The sequence below is a fragment of the Pseudorca crassidens genome, chromosome 9 (genome assembly GCF_039906515.1).
Source record: "Pseudorca crassidens isolate mPseCra1 chromosome 9, mPseCra1.hap1, whole genome shotgun sequence".
In the NCBI taxonomy this organism is placed as follows: domain Eukaryota; kingdom Metazoa; phylum Chordata; class Mammalia; order Artiodactyla; family Delphinidae; genus Pseudorca; species Pseudorca crassidens.
Window position 1 is genome coordinate 22,298,436 of NC_090304.1, and position 13,795 is coordinate 22,312,230.

The following is a 13,795-nucleotide window of genomic DNA, read 5'->3' on the forward strand; positions in this document are numbered from 1 at the left end:
ACACAGACAAATATTAGTATTAGTGGAACTATGTGTCGTCCTATGCTACATCCAATTGGAAGAACTCAAAGGAGTATAAAAGGTGAGACCAAATTAGATAAGACCCTCCCTCAAAACTCTTGGCCTGAAGGTAGTTCCTATCACTAATTAATGGAACAAATGCCCACAGAATCATTGGCATTTATTGTGGAGAGGGAGCTGAGAAACTCTCTAGTAAAAACAGTATAACGTAACAGAGGAGGGTTTGGATTTGGAGTCAGACCTCCTGGCTCTTCTCTTCACTGCCTTGAGCAAACACTGAGTCTTGTTAAATCTCAGCTCCCTGTCTCTAAAATTGCAGTGATAACTGGACCTGGCACATGGGGTTACTTTGGAGATAGACCAAGGTAATGTATATAAAATGCCTAGAATGCCTAGAATGTGCTTAGCATTTAATAAATGCTCGATAAATGATGGCTATCACTGTTTTATGGAGGCCAATTCTGTAGTGCAGAGAAACTAAGTGGTTTATGCAAACAAGAACCTGAAGCCGCAGCCAGTTCTTGCTCCAGGAGCCCACACAGAATTTCATGGTTTCTCTGTGATTCGGGAAACCTGGAGCAGCGTTGGCTGGGCTTCTGGACGTCCTCACCTATCATTGGGAATGTTCCTAACTTCCATGTTCAGTTATGTTTCAGCTCAGGTTCAGTGCTGGAAAAATTTAACATGAATAAAACTAAAGAAAAAAAAAAACAGACCAAGGCAAATTCACAAGAGAAGGCCAGCTCATGATAGCATTATGGATCTTCCTTGCCATCAAAGAGGCCATTTTCTGATGCCAATTTTACACCAGTTTTAAGCAGTATTAAAATGCCAAGAAATAATTTATCTTGAATCTGATCTGTTGCATAGGTGTCTCTATAGATTAATTACTGAGTTTTCTTATGCACGTCTTGGCACTGTCCCTGTCAGTTCAGCTACAATAACTGGAGAAACGTTTCATATAAGGGCACATAATATCTCCAAAGAGATCAGCTTCCTTCCCTCCGCTGGCATCACGGATCTTATGGCACTCAGGAAGCACCTCTTTGCTTTGCTTCATCACAGATCTGACATAAATGGAAGGTCTTCTCTGTGGCCAGGATGGTTTATGAAGTAAGCAGGGAAAAGGGCCTTTCCTCTGAAGAAGCTACAGCTAAACCAAAAAGTGGAACAAGGAACAGTCTTGTATCTAATCCCTGGAGTTAGCCTGGCTCCTCCTGTTCTCTGTTTGCCAAAAAAATACTTCTCTGATCAAAAGAGACTGTTCTCTCTTCCCATTATTCTCCATCAACCCTGTAAGTCTAGAGCCAATTCTCTCTCTCTCACTGGGTTTTAAAGCATCAGTGCACTGGGAATTCAGTAATTCTGATGCAGATGCTGGCCAGGGGCTCCGATTTATTACTACAACACTGCTTCACTCATGAGATGTCCCTTCGGCATGGTTACCTGAAGAAGGACACGCTCATATTAAAATCCTCCCGCAGGGATATTTCTCTCTGATGAGCCATTGCACTCACTCTCTGCAAAATGTGTTTGGCAACACAACTGTTTCCTAGTGTATCCATTCTATTGCTATCTCGCTCTGTTTTAATTTTTTTGTAATTTGTCTCGTGCTTGTCTCACTGTACCAACTGATTTCAAACTCCTTGAAATCAAATTATATAACGTTGTTATCTGCATTGAGGGTCTTGGCAGTGGTGTTCAGCCAAAGTACCTAGTGTATCTTTGCCTTTAGCAGCCACTCAACTAAAATCTCACACACACACACACACACACACACACACACACACACACACAAAATAACTCACTGTAATTGCCTACATACAGATTTTGCCCTCATGTGTCTCCTATATTGTAGAAGAGATTCGCATGAATAAGAATTATAACAGAGTCATAAATAGGTTTCTGCTGCTTGTACCAACACCCAGAAGCTATAACACCTTAAAGTCCCGGAGGGTAACAGTGAATGGTTAGCTCCAAAAAGGTGGGAAATTATGTTAACCACATCATAGTCGATCCACAGGAAGAGATAAATAATGCCCAAACCTACTGTGAAAAGGAACTTTCATAAAATTTTTCTCTCTCCTCCAGACTTCTCCCAACACCTGACGATCTTCACAAGGGAACAACAGAGGTTTCCTGTGTGTGTACTACCCATGAGGCTAAACTCATCGTGACGTATCCGATTGCTTACAACATCCCCAAATTGTCCTTGGCCAGACACCTTAGCAACCAGTCTTCTTTGAAGGTGGTCAGTTTGCTGAAATTTTATATTATCAGCAGGCTCGTGGAAACACCTAAGGAAAGATGCAGAGAATAGCAAAGCTACTATAATACAATTATTTAGAACATCAGAAGAAAGATATTAAATATATGATCCCTCAGAGCTGTTCTCTCTTGAGAGCAATGATGATGGATCCCTCCCTGAGAATTCTGCTCGAACGGGAAATCTTCACATGGTTACGGGGCATCCAGCCTATTAACGCACTTCAACATTTCAAACCAGGTCTCTACTCTGATCCTTTGGTGGTTGCTGCCTAGATTGCTGTCCTGAGGATTCTCATAAAAAGATCAGGTTCGGGGCTTCCCTCGTGGCGCAGTGGTTGAGAGCCCGCCTGCCGATGCAGGGGACACAGGTTCGTGCCCCGGTCCGGGAAGATCCCACATGCCGCAGAGCGGCTGGGCCCGTGAGCCATGGCCGCTGAGCCTGCGCGTCCGGAGCCTGTGCTCCGCAACGGGAGAGGTCACAACAGTGAGAGGCCCACGTACCGCAAAACAAACAAACAAAAAATCAGGTTCAACAGGAGAGTGCTATGATAAATTAGCAATGCCTGCCATGAACAAAGATGGCCACGTCAGCATGGGTGCCAGGACGTTGTCAGCCCTAAAATAGATGCTCCACACTGGAATTATTATAAAGTGCCGTGGAAAGTCTGAGGAGGAGCATTAAAAAATATTCCCAAAGGGGTATCATATTTGAGTTAGGCCTTAAAGAGGGATAGGATTTCAGCGTGTGAGTAAGAAGGGTGATCTGGGCAGCTGAAGTACAATAGCATGAGCAAAGGCACGGAAAGAGAGAAACAGTGTATGGTCTGCTGCAGGTGGTGGGTCTAATAGACGCTGCTGGGCCAGGGTCGAGGCCAGTGATGTCCAGTAGAAATACAATGTGAGCCACGTGTATAATTTAAATATTTCCAGTTGCCACAGTTTTGAAAAGTAAAACTTTTAAAATGTGTTTCTTTTCTCTCACAAGCACTCCATTGTGGACAAATCGTTAGAGAACTTGCAGCAGAATTCAAAAGGCTTTAGATTAATAAGAATGGCAGAGCAGCTGAATTATGCCAGCTTGCATGGCAGATACAAGGGGAACCATAAACTATGTGATAAAAACAGTGTCGTAAAATGAAACGAAATAAAAGGAAATCCCGAGCGCTCTGGTTCTGATTGGACTTGCCAATAACAGGAGAGGAGATAAAAAGGAAAGGAGAGGAGGGTATCAGTGCTGTAGGCTTGCTCATCAGCAACATGACAATGGCCTGCTTGGCCCCTATGTATAGGCAGAAGAAATATGAAATTCATTTTTTCTGGGAGGATCTGAGTTATTCCTTGTAAGATAATAATATTGAGGAGATTTTATAGCTGTTCAGCTGGATTAAATCTTCCTTATCTTTATTTAGGGTTCATCTTTTTTTAAATAAATCTCTTTACATTACAATGGGACCTTTACAATGATGATTATTATTACTTCCTAGTCCCTTCTCCCCAAAGTTTCTCCCTGCTACCATCTCTCATACAAAAATGTACCAGATTTGAAACCCCATGAGAAAGTTGGTTAAACTTTAGAGATTATCAGAGATTATGAGGCAGTTAAAAATGCTACAATTAGGCAGCACGACACTGCAGAAATAGCACACACTTCAGAGTTAGTCCAAATTAGGTCTGAAACCTTGTTCTGCCACTTGTTAGCTGTGAAAACTTGGGCTGTTTCCTGAGCCTCACTTAGTCCCAGCTTCATGATTCCTAAAGTGGGCAGGATAATGCCTGTCTTTCACAGTTTTTGTGAGGATTAACTGAGCTAATATATGTAAAGCCCCAATACAGGATAACACTAAAAGTTCTTAATAATGAGTAGTTCATTCTTGCACTCAGTGAATATATATTAGGCACCTACAATATGCTAAGCAATGTCCTGGGTGCTGCAGACACAGCCATGAAAAAGATAAAGGCTAACTAATGTTGTTTCACAGTATCAACAATAATAATTCCCATTAGTATAAGCTCTCAATACACCAAGAAGATAATGTGACAGTTCCGACCAACATGCCTATGCTAAAACTGACACAGACCCTCTGAAGCTAGATGTTTTCCTTCGAGATTATCCTGTTCTGCTTCTTTGTGAGAGCTATGAGAAAACTTAGCTTCAGGAAATAAAATGGCACTGAAATCCGGGGGTACAAAGATGAGTAAGACTATAGTCTCTATACTGAATCCTGTAATATCACACCAACATCACAACAAATAGTAATTCTTATTTTTACTCTTGTGACTTTTTCATTCACTCATTCATTCATTCATTGAACATCCATTAAAGGACACTGTGGCACTGTGGAACTGACGTACACAATCTGTTACAGCACTTGCGCTCACAAAGTTTATGGTAAGCAGGGAATACGGATAGGTAAAGGAGCGATCACAATACAGCAGGACACACATTACGACAAGAGAAGTAGAGGGCTCATGGAAACACATAGGAACAGCACTTAGCCCAGCATTCAGGGATCAGGGAAAGTTTCCGAGAAGAAGTCCTGTCCAAACATGGGCTTGAAGAATAAGAATGATCAATGCAGAAGGAACAGCATGTGCAAAGATCTGAAGATGAAAGAGAACACGGAATTTCTTAAGAACTAAATTTAATTTGTTTGGAGTATCAGGTGCAAGGACACAAGTGGTAAAAGGTGAGTCCTGAAAAATCAGCAGGGGTGAGATGATAAAGGACCTTGGAAGACCTTAGAGAGTTTACATTTGATCCCAACAAAACTCAAAAGATGTGGAAGGGGGCTTCCCTGGTGGTGCAGTGGTTAAGAGTCCGCCTGCCAGTGAAGGGGACAAGGGTTCGAGCCCTGGTCCGGGAAGATCCCACATGCCACAGAGCAACTAGCCCGTGCACCACAACTACTGAAGCCCACGCACCTATAGCCCGTGCTCCGTAACAAGAGAAGCCACCGCAATGAGAAGCCCGCACGCGGCAACAAAGACCCAGCACAACCAAAACTAAATAAATAAATTTATATAAAAAAAAAGATGTGGAAGGAAATGATGATGATGATGGTGATGATGGTGATGGTGATGAGGATAATGATGACAGGAGGCTAGGAGACAGCAATTTGTCATTATAGGACAAATAAGTGATAGTAGACGTGGCTGCAGCAATAGAATGAGCGTCTCTTGAGCATTGACAATGAGCTAGACTCTGTGATAGGCAATTCCTTAATTAATATTCACAACTCCACAAGAGTAAGCATATAACTTCACTCTGGCTGCTGTGCTAGGTAGGAATGGATTAGAAGAAGCCAAAATTGGAAGAAAGAAAACCAATTAGGACATGGCTTGCCGCTGCCGCTGCCATCTTGAGTTGGGATGTTGTGCAGCCGCTCTGTGCTAGAAACTCTGGTCTGAAGGTGCTGGGTTAGAGGCCTCTGCATGCCGCACCCCATGAGCCAGTGAAACTAGACTAAGCACAAAAGATAAGACAAAAAATAGTGGCCTGGAACCGAACCAGCAATATCTTCAAGGTCTGCCTGTATACAATTTGATGAGTTCGGACATATGCAAACACTCATGAAACCATCACCACGATCAAGTACTGGAAGGTCAATGTCTTTGGGTTCTGTGGAAACAAGCAACCGTTGGTCAGGACCTCAATTTTGTCAACAGATCCTGAAAAATACACTAGCCTACCCACAATTCCTGTTTCCTGTGTTGCTTCCCCAATCCTTTGCGGTTGACCCCTTCCAGGAAGCCTTCCTGACCACCCTTCCCCAGCAGGTGACTCCCTCGCCTGTATCTTGCGCCACAAAAGTTATGTATACAGAATACGCATCACAGATCCATCTCTGAGGGTGAGAAATTAGAAACAACATAAATGGCCATCCAGAAGGACAAACTAAAATACGGTGGGAAGCTGACGTGGAAATGACTCTTTTGGAAAGGGATTTTCAAAGTGGACTTTGCTCAAACTCAGCAAATAATTAACTTTTCATTCTCTCATAAAATTGAGACTGTGGCTGGTTCAAAGCCCAGGACCCCAGGCCTTAATTGAATTAACTTGGTTTTCCATCCTTGTGAAGGATCATTCCAAACCATAACATTTAGCAAGGGCTGCCCTTCCTGGCATGAACATAAGTGTCCATTGAGAGGAAGACTGCAGACTCAGGACTGTGGCACACAAATTGGGCCTGAGTGGAAAATGGGACACTCTCCAAAGGGGACAAAGCACTTTCCTACACTTTAAAGTTCAATTTGAATACATCTCCACACAACGCTGTGTCCACCAAAGCAAAGAGAGCGGCCAGTCCCCTGGGCTGCCCAGCCGTGCAGTACACCTGGCTCTTTACTCCTGCGCCTTCTCATCTGCTACTTCCTTCACCTGGAGTGGATGCTCTTGCCTCCCTTCTCTGCATGACTGCCTACCCGCCACCTCCATTCAGACCTCATTTGCTCCAGTCCTCCTTAGCTCTTGCGCTTTGATTTTGGCTTCATTCATGCCCGCTCTCCATATGCATTTGCACCCCTCACTTCCTGAAATGAAACGTATTTCACTAACTTCAGATAAAAAGTTGTTATGCACAGAGGAAGTCCAAAAGGTCAGTGATGGAAGTCACTCTCCAAAGCTGGATGAGTCAAAATAAGACAGCCTTCTATTATTTGTATGTCCAACAACTGTATGTACAGAGGAGCTAAAACAACAATGACAACACATAAAACAAAGGGCTTGCAATTAAACTGTAAGTCCCCTGAGGGCAGAGAGCGGTCTCCTCTTTGTTAAGATCTCTGCTTGCCTTTGCACCCTGCTGTGCATGACTAAAACAATAAATACTTGGTGGATGACACACAGTCTGCAAACCAAGAATAGGACATCTCCCATGCCAGAACCTGGCACAACTTAGATTCGAAAATACGGCTTTAAGTAAATTTAAATTCTTGAAAGAAAAATTAAATAAATAAAGAACCAATTAGGAGGCTACCACAGAATTCAAATTCAAGATTGTGGTGGTTTGGACTAGAGTCAGTAGTCCAGTCCAAATGGGAGACTTCTGAGAAGTACCTGTGTCTAAGATTCAGGACCCTGTGGTTATGACTGAGAACATCAATTCTTACTGTTTGATGGAACCTAGAAAATTTAGGTGATTGTGCTTCACCTGCTTCAAATCCAGACCACACACTTTACATGTCCTTGTTGGTCAAATCTTTATAAGGAATGTTTTAAATTGTTTCTTTCTTATAACAGTCAAATTCAGAAATAAAAAGCGTTCTGTCTTTTCAGAGCTCTAGTCTGCAGGATTATGATTATTATACATTCTCCCATCAATGGGGAAGAAGCAGAAAGAATTAGATGCTCCCACAGAGACCCACAGACTGCAATGAGGTTGACCTAAATTCTTCTTCAAGAATTCCAGCAAATATCTGGCCTCCAGAGCATTGCTCTAAAGAGGGATACTGAATTTGCCGATGTAATTGCTGTACTCAGTGGGTGATACTGGACAGGGTGCAGTCATAAAGCAACTTTAGTCTTTCTCCTACACCCAGCTCAACTCACTCTGAATCCCCTCCCCCAGCCTGGGACAGCGGTCAAGCCGGCCCCAGGGCTTCCCAGTCCCCTAAGGTCAAGAACAATTTCACTTTAATAATTAAAACGGCTTATCCAATATAACCACCAAAACTCAAAAAAAACTTCATTCGATATAAAATTTCTCCCCTCTCGGCGTCCCCAGCTTCAGGCTTGGAGCCTGCAGTGGGCGCAGGGGCTTGGCTGACCACCTTCGTCCTACTGCTCCCCACTTCTCCCCACACAGTGTGTTTCTAGAAATGGTTTCTAGCTTTCTGGCCATGGGCTCAGAGGGAAAGAGGGGGAGGAGGAAAGGGCACAGTAGGCACAGTCTTTGTGGCAGGGACCGTTGTATCAATAATTTGGTGTTGGGTCCCCAGGGTGTGGAGCTTGTTCTTCCATGGGTCAGTTTGACAGCTTTTTCTGAAATCCTCCAGCTAGGAGCCTTTGCACAGCCCTTCTCCATCTGCCCACTCCACAGGGACTCCCTCTAACAGGGTCTTTTTGTCTTTCCAAGCAGTCCTTTTGAGAGGAAGCCCTCAGAGCTCACACGCACACCCACAGGCTGGCTCCTTACTTCAAGCCAGAAAAACAGGCGTCTTTGCCCCATGCAACTCACTCCCTGCGCAGCCAAGCTAGCAGCATCACCCAAATAATTTCCTCTCTGATTTCTACTCAATAGAAGTCTTACGCTTTCTAAATTCCAGAGATCACATGTCAAGCTTTCCAAGAGTTCCCCTTTAAGCCCCTCTCACTGAGCCTAAGGTGAAGAGAAGCAGCCCCCAGCCTCCCCCAGCATGGTGGGGGGAAGGCACAGCCCTGACAACTCTCTCCAACCTCTTATACGGGCTACAGGTGGATGGATGGTCACTAGTGCTGGCAAAACCCATTTCACAAACTCACTGGCACGCCCTGCACTGACAGGCCATACTTCATTTCAGGATGGCATTTTACTTGGAACCTAATTGTGTTTTTCTCCCCCTGTAGGACCCCTGCCCGAAGTCTGAAATAGGAAGAGATGCACATAAGACCTGTTACTTTAAAAAAGACTAGGAACAATTACTAAGAATTCTGAGTATAATTATGTTCTCTCTGATCCTGCAGCCTGAATAGCGACCTAGAAAAGAGCACATTCTATGTGAATGACAATCAAGGTGGCTTAGATCTCTGGGTGCTTTGGTCAGCTTTTCAGCAATGACCCAGGACCTTCCCTGCCACATTCCCTAAATGTTTCTGTCCAGCTTTCCTGTTCCCTGACTCCTGATTCTGTCTCCCATTTGCATCGCACTCACTCACTTTGTATTTGTTGACTGATCTTGAATTCACTGACTTATCCCCTCAGTATACACCAAGCAATTTAGCCGAGATTCACATTTGTCTGGGAAGAAATAACAGAATAACTGCTCTAAGCTCAGGGCCCACTTTACTCAAAGTTACAGTAAAAGGTTATGTATTTAGTGTGACATGTGAGACCCTGGGAAAATATCTCCTTCACCTAGTATCTAAAAGTCTTATATTAAAGATTCATTTAATAAATGTGTCTTAATCATCACCTTGTCTTAAGACTCTTTCAAATTTATGTAATACTGATGTGCATTTAGCCAGTAATACATTTAGGCACAAGTTTAAGGGGAACAAGATTTATTCCTTTTAGCCTATAGTTTCATTTTCACAATTATATGCATATATTTAAAAATACTTCAGTCATTATGTAGTTGCAGAGCTGAATTTTTGACAAACAACAAACTTTTTTTTAGTATAAGTATATGCCAAATAGTGTGTGGACCATACTTATATAAAATATATGTATTTATTATTCATCCGAAATTTAAGTTTTGCTGGGCATCCTCTATTTTAATTGGTAAATCTGACAACCCTAGTCCCCAGACCTTTCAGTCTGACTGCTCATTAGTGGTCCTCAGATGAAATAAGCACCTTCTAAAATACATCGGCAAGTTTTTAAATGGCAGTGATAGATTGGCATAGTAATATGTCAAAGACTGATTCCTTCTCAATTCTGAATCCAAGTGATGGCTAACATCTTTCTTCTGATCTCCCTAAGAAAGGAAAAGAAGTTTGACTCCAGATTAGCCAATATGGGAAAAGGGTACCCCAACACATAGTCTTTGCTCTAATTCCACCTCAAGGCTTCCCAGAAAGATTCTTAAAACATATGGGGTCATCAGGAGTATCTTTGGCTGCAAGTAACAGAAAATGTAGACTCGAACTGGCTCAGATAATAAGGAAATGCCAGAAAGCCTATAACTGGAAGCCCAGAAACATAATGATGCCATGCAACCCCATGTTCTCTCTACCTCTCTTCTCTGTTCTCCTCAACGTCCACTTCCTCAAAGGGCTGCCTTCTCTCCTTACAGCAACATGGCAGCCAGTGGCTGCTGGAGCTGCGTACCTACCCGTCTGCTTCCAGCAGGAGAGAAAGAAAAGGCTGTCCCTCTGACTGGGCCAACTCAGAACGTTCCGCCCCCACCCCCTTAGACTAGTGAGTGCCATCACGGAATGCCACGCATTAATCACCTTAGAAATCAGGGCTCCTCCTGCAGCAGGGAATGGGAAGGAGATATAAACAAAAATGGGCTTCAACAGGAGTTGGAGAGAATGAAAGGCAGCCAGTAGGGCTCACTCAAAACTATCATTAGTTCTTTAATTTTTTATTCAAATAAGCCATTAATTTGATGAAAAAGTTGCCCTTAGTGTGTCTATAAGTAAACTCAACTCTGGTTGGTTTGACAAACCCCAGTGAAGCAAAACCAGATGAATTAAGTCTGCCTTTGGGAAAATATACTAATAGCTGTATTAGAAACATAAGTAAACACTTCAAGAATTTATATGAAACACTCTTCCTCTGGGACTGAGCAACACAGACATGTTCAAAGTCATTCCTGAATCTTCCTCTTATGAAGGATAGTAATAATGACACATTAAATTGAATAAATCCTCCTAGAACTATTTCTACATTAATTTCATTTGGGTCTCACTATAACCTAGAGACAGTCCCGTTTATTCAACAAGGAAACTGAACCCCACCCTGATTTAGGGATCTGTCCAAGGTCACATTCGGTTACACTGGAAATTGGAACGAGAGTGCAGTCCATTTTGTCACACCTTCTTGCTGCACACAGTGGAGGCATGCATCTTTTTATACTGACACAAGAGCTCTGGTCTATATGCAACTTCTGGGCTCAGCATGGCAATGAAGAATGAGTTAGTTGGGGGAGGGGGATACTTTTAGAAATGCTGCTACCTTTTTTTTTCTTTATACAGCAGGTTCTTATTAGTTATCCATTTTATACATATCAGTTTATATATGTCAATCCCAATCTCCCAACTCATCACACCACCGCCACGCCTCCCCACCGCTTCCCCCCCTTGGTGTCCATACATTTGTTCTCTACATCTGTGTCTCAATTTCTGCCCTGCAAACTGGTTCATCTGTACCATTTTTCTAGGTTTCATGTATACGCATTAATATATGATATTTGTTTTTCTGACTTATTTCACTCTGTATGACAGTCTCTAGATTCACGTCTTTACAAATGACCCACTTTCATTCCTTTTTATGGCTGAGTAATATTCCATTGTATATATGTACCACATCTTTATCTATGTGTCTGTCGATGGGCATTTAGGTTGTTTCCATGACCTGGCTATTGTAAATAGTGCTGCAATGAACACTGGGGTGCATGTGTCTTTTTGAATTATGGTTTTCTCTGGGTATATGCCCAGTAGTGGGATTGCTGGGTCATATGGTAATTCTATTTTTAGTTTTTTAAGGAATCTCCATACTGTTCTCCATAGTGGCTGTATAAGTTTACATTCCCACAAACAGTGCAAGAGGGTTCCCTTTTCTCCACACCCTCTCCAGTGAAATGCTGCTACATTCAAATTTAAAATCATTGTATTACATTTTTAGTAGCCTTTACATAACAGAATAATATGGGTAAGAATAAAGTCCATGAAAAGGAATCCTACACAAAGTCTTTATGGCTAAGCCTCTTCTTTTCACCCACTGCCACTATATGAGTTATAAATATTTTTATTAAACATACAGACACACACGCATACACACAATTCACAAAGTATACACTGAACTGGTTTAGGCAGAAGTGTAAATGCACTGGCTCACAAAACTTAAAAGTCTAGGATGTCTCAACTTCAGAGGCTCAAAGAAAGTCACCAGTGCCTGGTAACTTGCCCTCTCCTTGCTCTGCTATCCTGCACATGGGCTTCAGTCTCAGGCTCCACTTGGGGATACAGTAGCTGCCATCTTTTCCGGAAGGAAACCTCTGAGTATCAACACCAACACAAAGGGGAGTGTGCTTCTCTGCCAACACTCCCAGAATTGCCTCCTTGTTACCCACCGGCTCTGAGAGGGCCACATGCCCATCTCTGAAGCAGTCGCTACAGATATAACGACTATAGAATACAGATCTCTGATCAGGCATGCTGGAGTTAGATGCCTAACTATGGGGCCAGGGCTGCAGTCAACTCCATCCAAAGCACATAGATTACATAGTGAAGGGGAAGTGGTTACCTAGAAGAGAAACAGAGTCCTGTTTTCTTTTGATTTTTAATCTTTTTTTACACTTTTAATAAACTTAATTTTTTTAGAGCAGTTTTGGGTTCAAAGCAAAATTGAGCAAAATGTTCTGAGAATTCCCAAATACCCCCACCCTCACACATGCACAACCTTGCCAATGTTGACTTCCGACACCACAGTGATCTATTTGTTGCAACTGATGAAGCTAGACTGACACATCACTATTACCCAAAGTCCACAGTTTACATTAGGGTTTACTCTTGGCATTGTACATTGACTGGGTTTTGACAAATGTATGACATGTATCCATCATTGTAGTTTCATACAGAATAATTTCATTGTCTTAAAAATCCTCTGTGCTCCAACTGTTCATCTCACCCTTCATTCTAACTAGACACAATTAATCATTTTACTGTCTCCATAGTTTTGTCTTTTCCAGAATATCACATTTGGAATCACACAGTATGTAACCCTTTCAGATTGGCTTCTTCCACTTACATATGTTTATGTTTCCTCCATTTCTTTTTCATGGCTTGGTAATTTTTATCTTTTTAACACTGAATAATATTTCATTCTCTGGATGAACCACCATTTGTTTATCCACTCACCTACTGAAGGACATCTTGGTTGCTTCCAAGTTTTGGCAATTATGAATAAAGTTGCTATAAATACCCATATGCAGGTTTTTGGGTGGACTTAAGTTTTTAGCTCCTTTGGGTAAATACCAAGGAGCACAACTGCAAGGTTGTATAGTAAGAGTATGTTTAGTTTTATAAGGAACTGCCAAACTGTCTTTTAAAGTGGCTGCACCATTTTGTATTTCCATCGGCAATAAAAGAGAGTTCCTGTTTCTCCACATCCTGCCAGTATTTAGTGTTGCCAGTGTTTTGGACTTTGGCCACAGTAATAGGTATGTAGTGGCATCTCATTTGTTTGTTTGTTTGTTTTTTGGTGTGGGTTATTTTTTTTAAATTGGAGTACAGTTGATTTACAAAGCTGTGTTAGTTTCAGGTATACAGCAAAGTGAATCAGCTATACATATACATATATTAATAGCCAGGACATGGAAGCAACCTAAATGTCCATCAGCAGAGGAATGTGGTACATATATACAATGGAATATTACTCAGTCATAAAAAAGAACAAAATAATGCCATCTGCAGCAACGTGGATGGACCTAGAGATTGTCATACTGAGTGAAGTAAGTCATACACAGAAAGAGTAATATCATATATCACTTATATGTAGAATCTAAAAATAAGGGTACAAATGAACTTATTTACAAAACAGAGGTAGAGTCACAGATGTAGAAAACAAACTTATGGTTACCAGGGGATGGGAGGGCAAGGATAAACTGGGAGATTGGGACTGACATATACATGCTACTATAT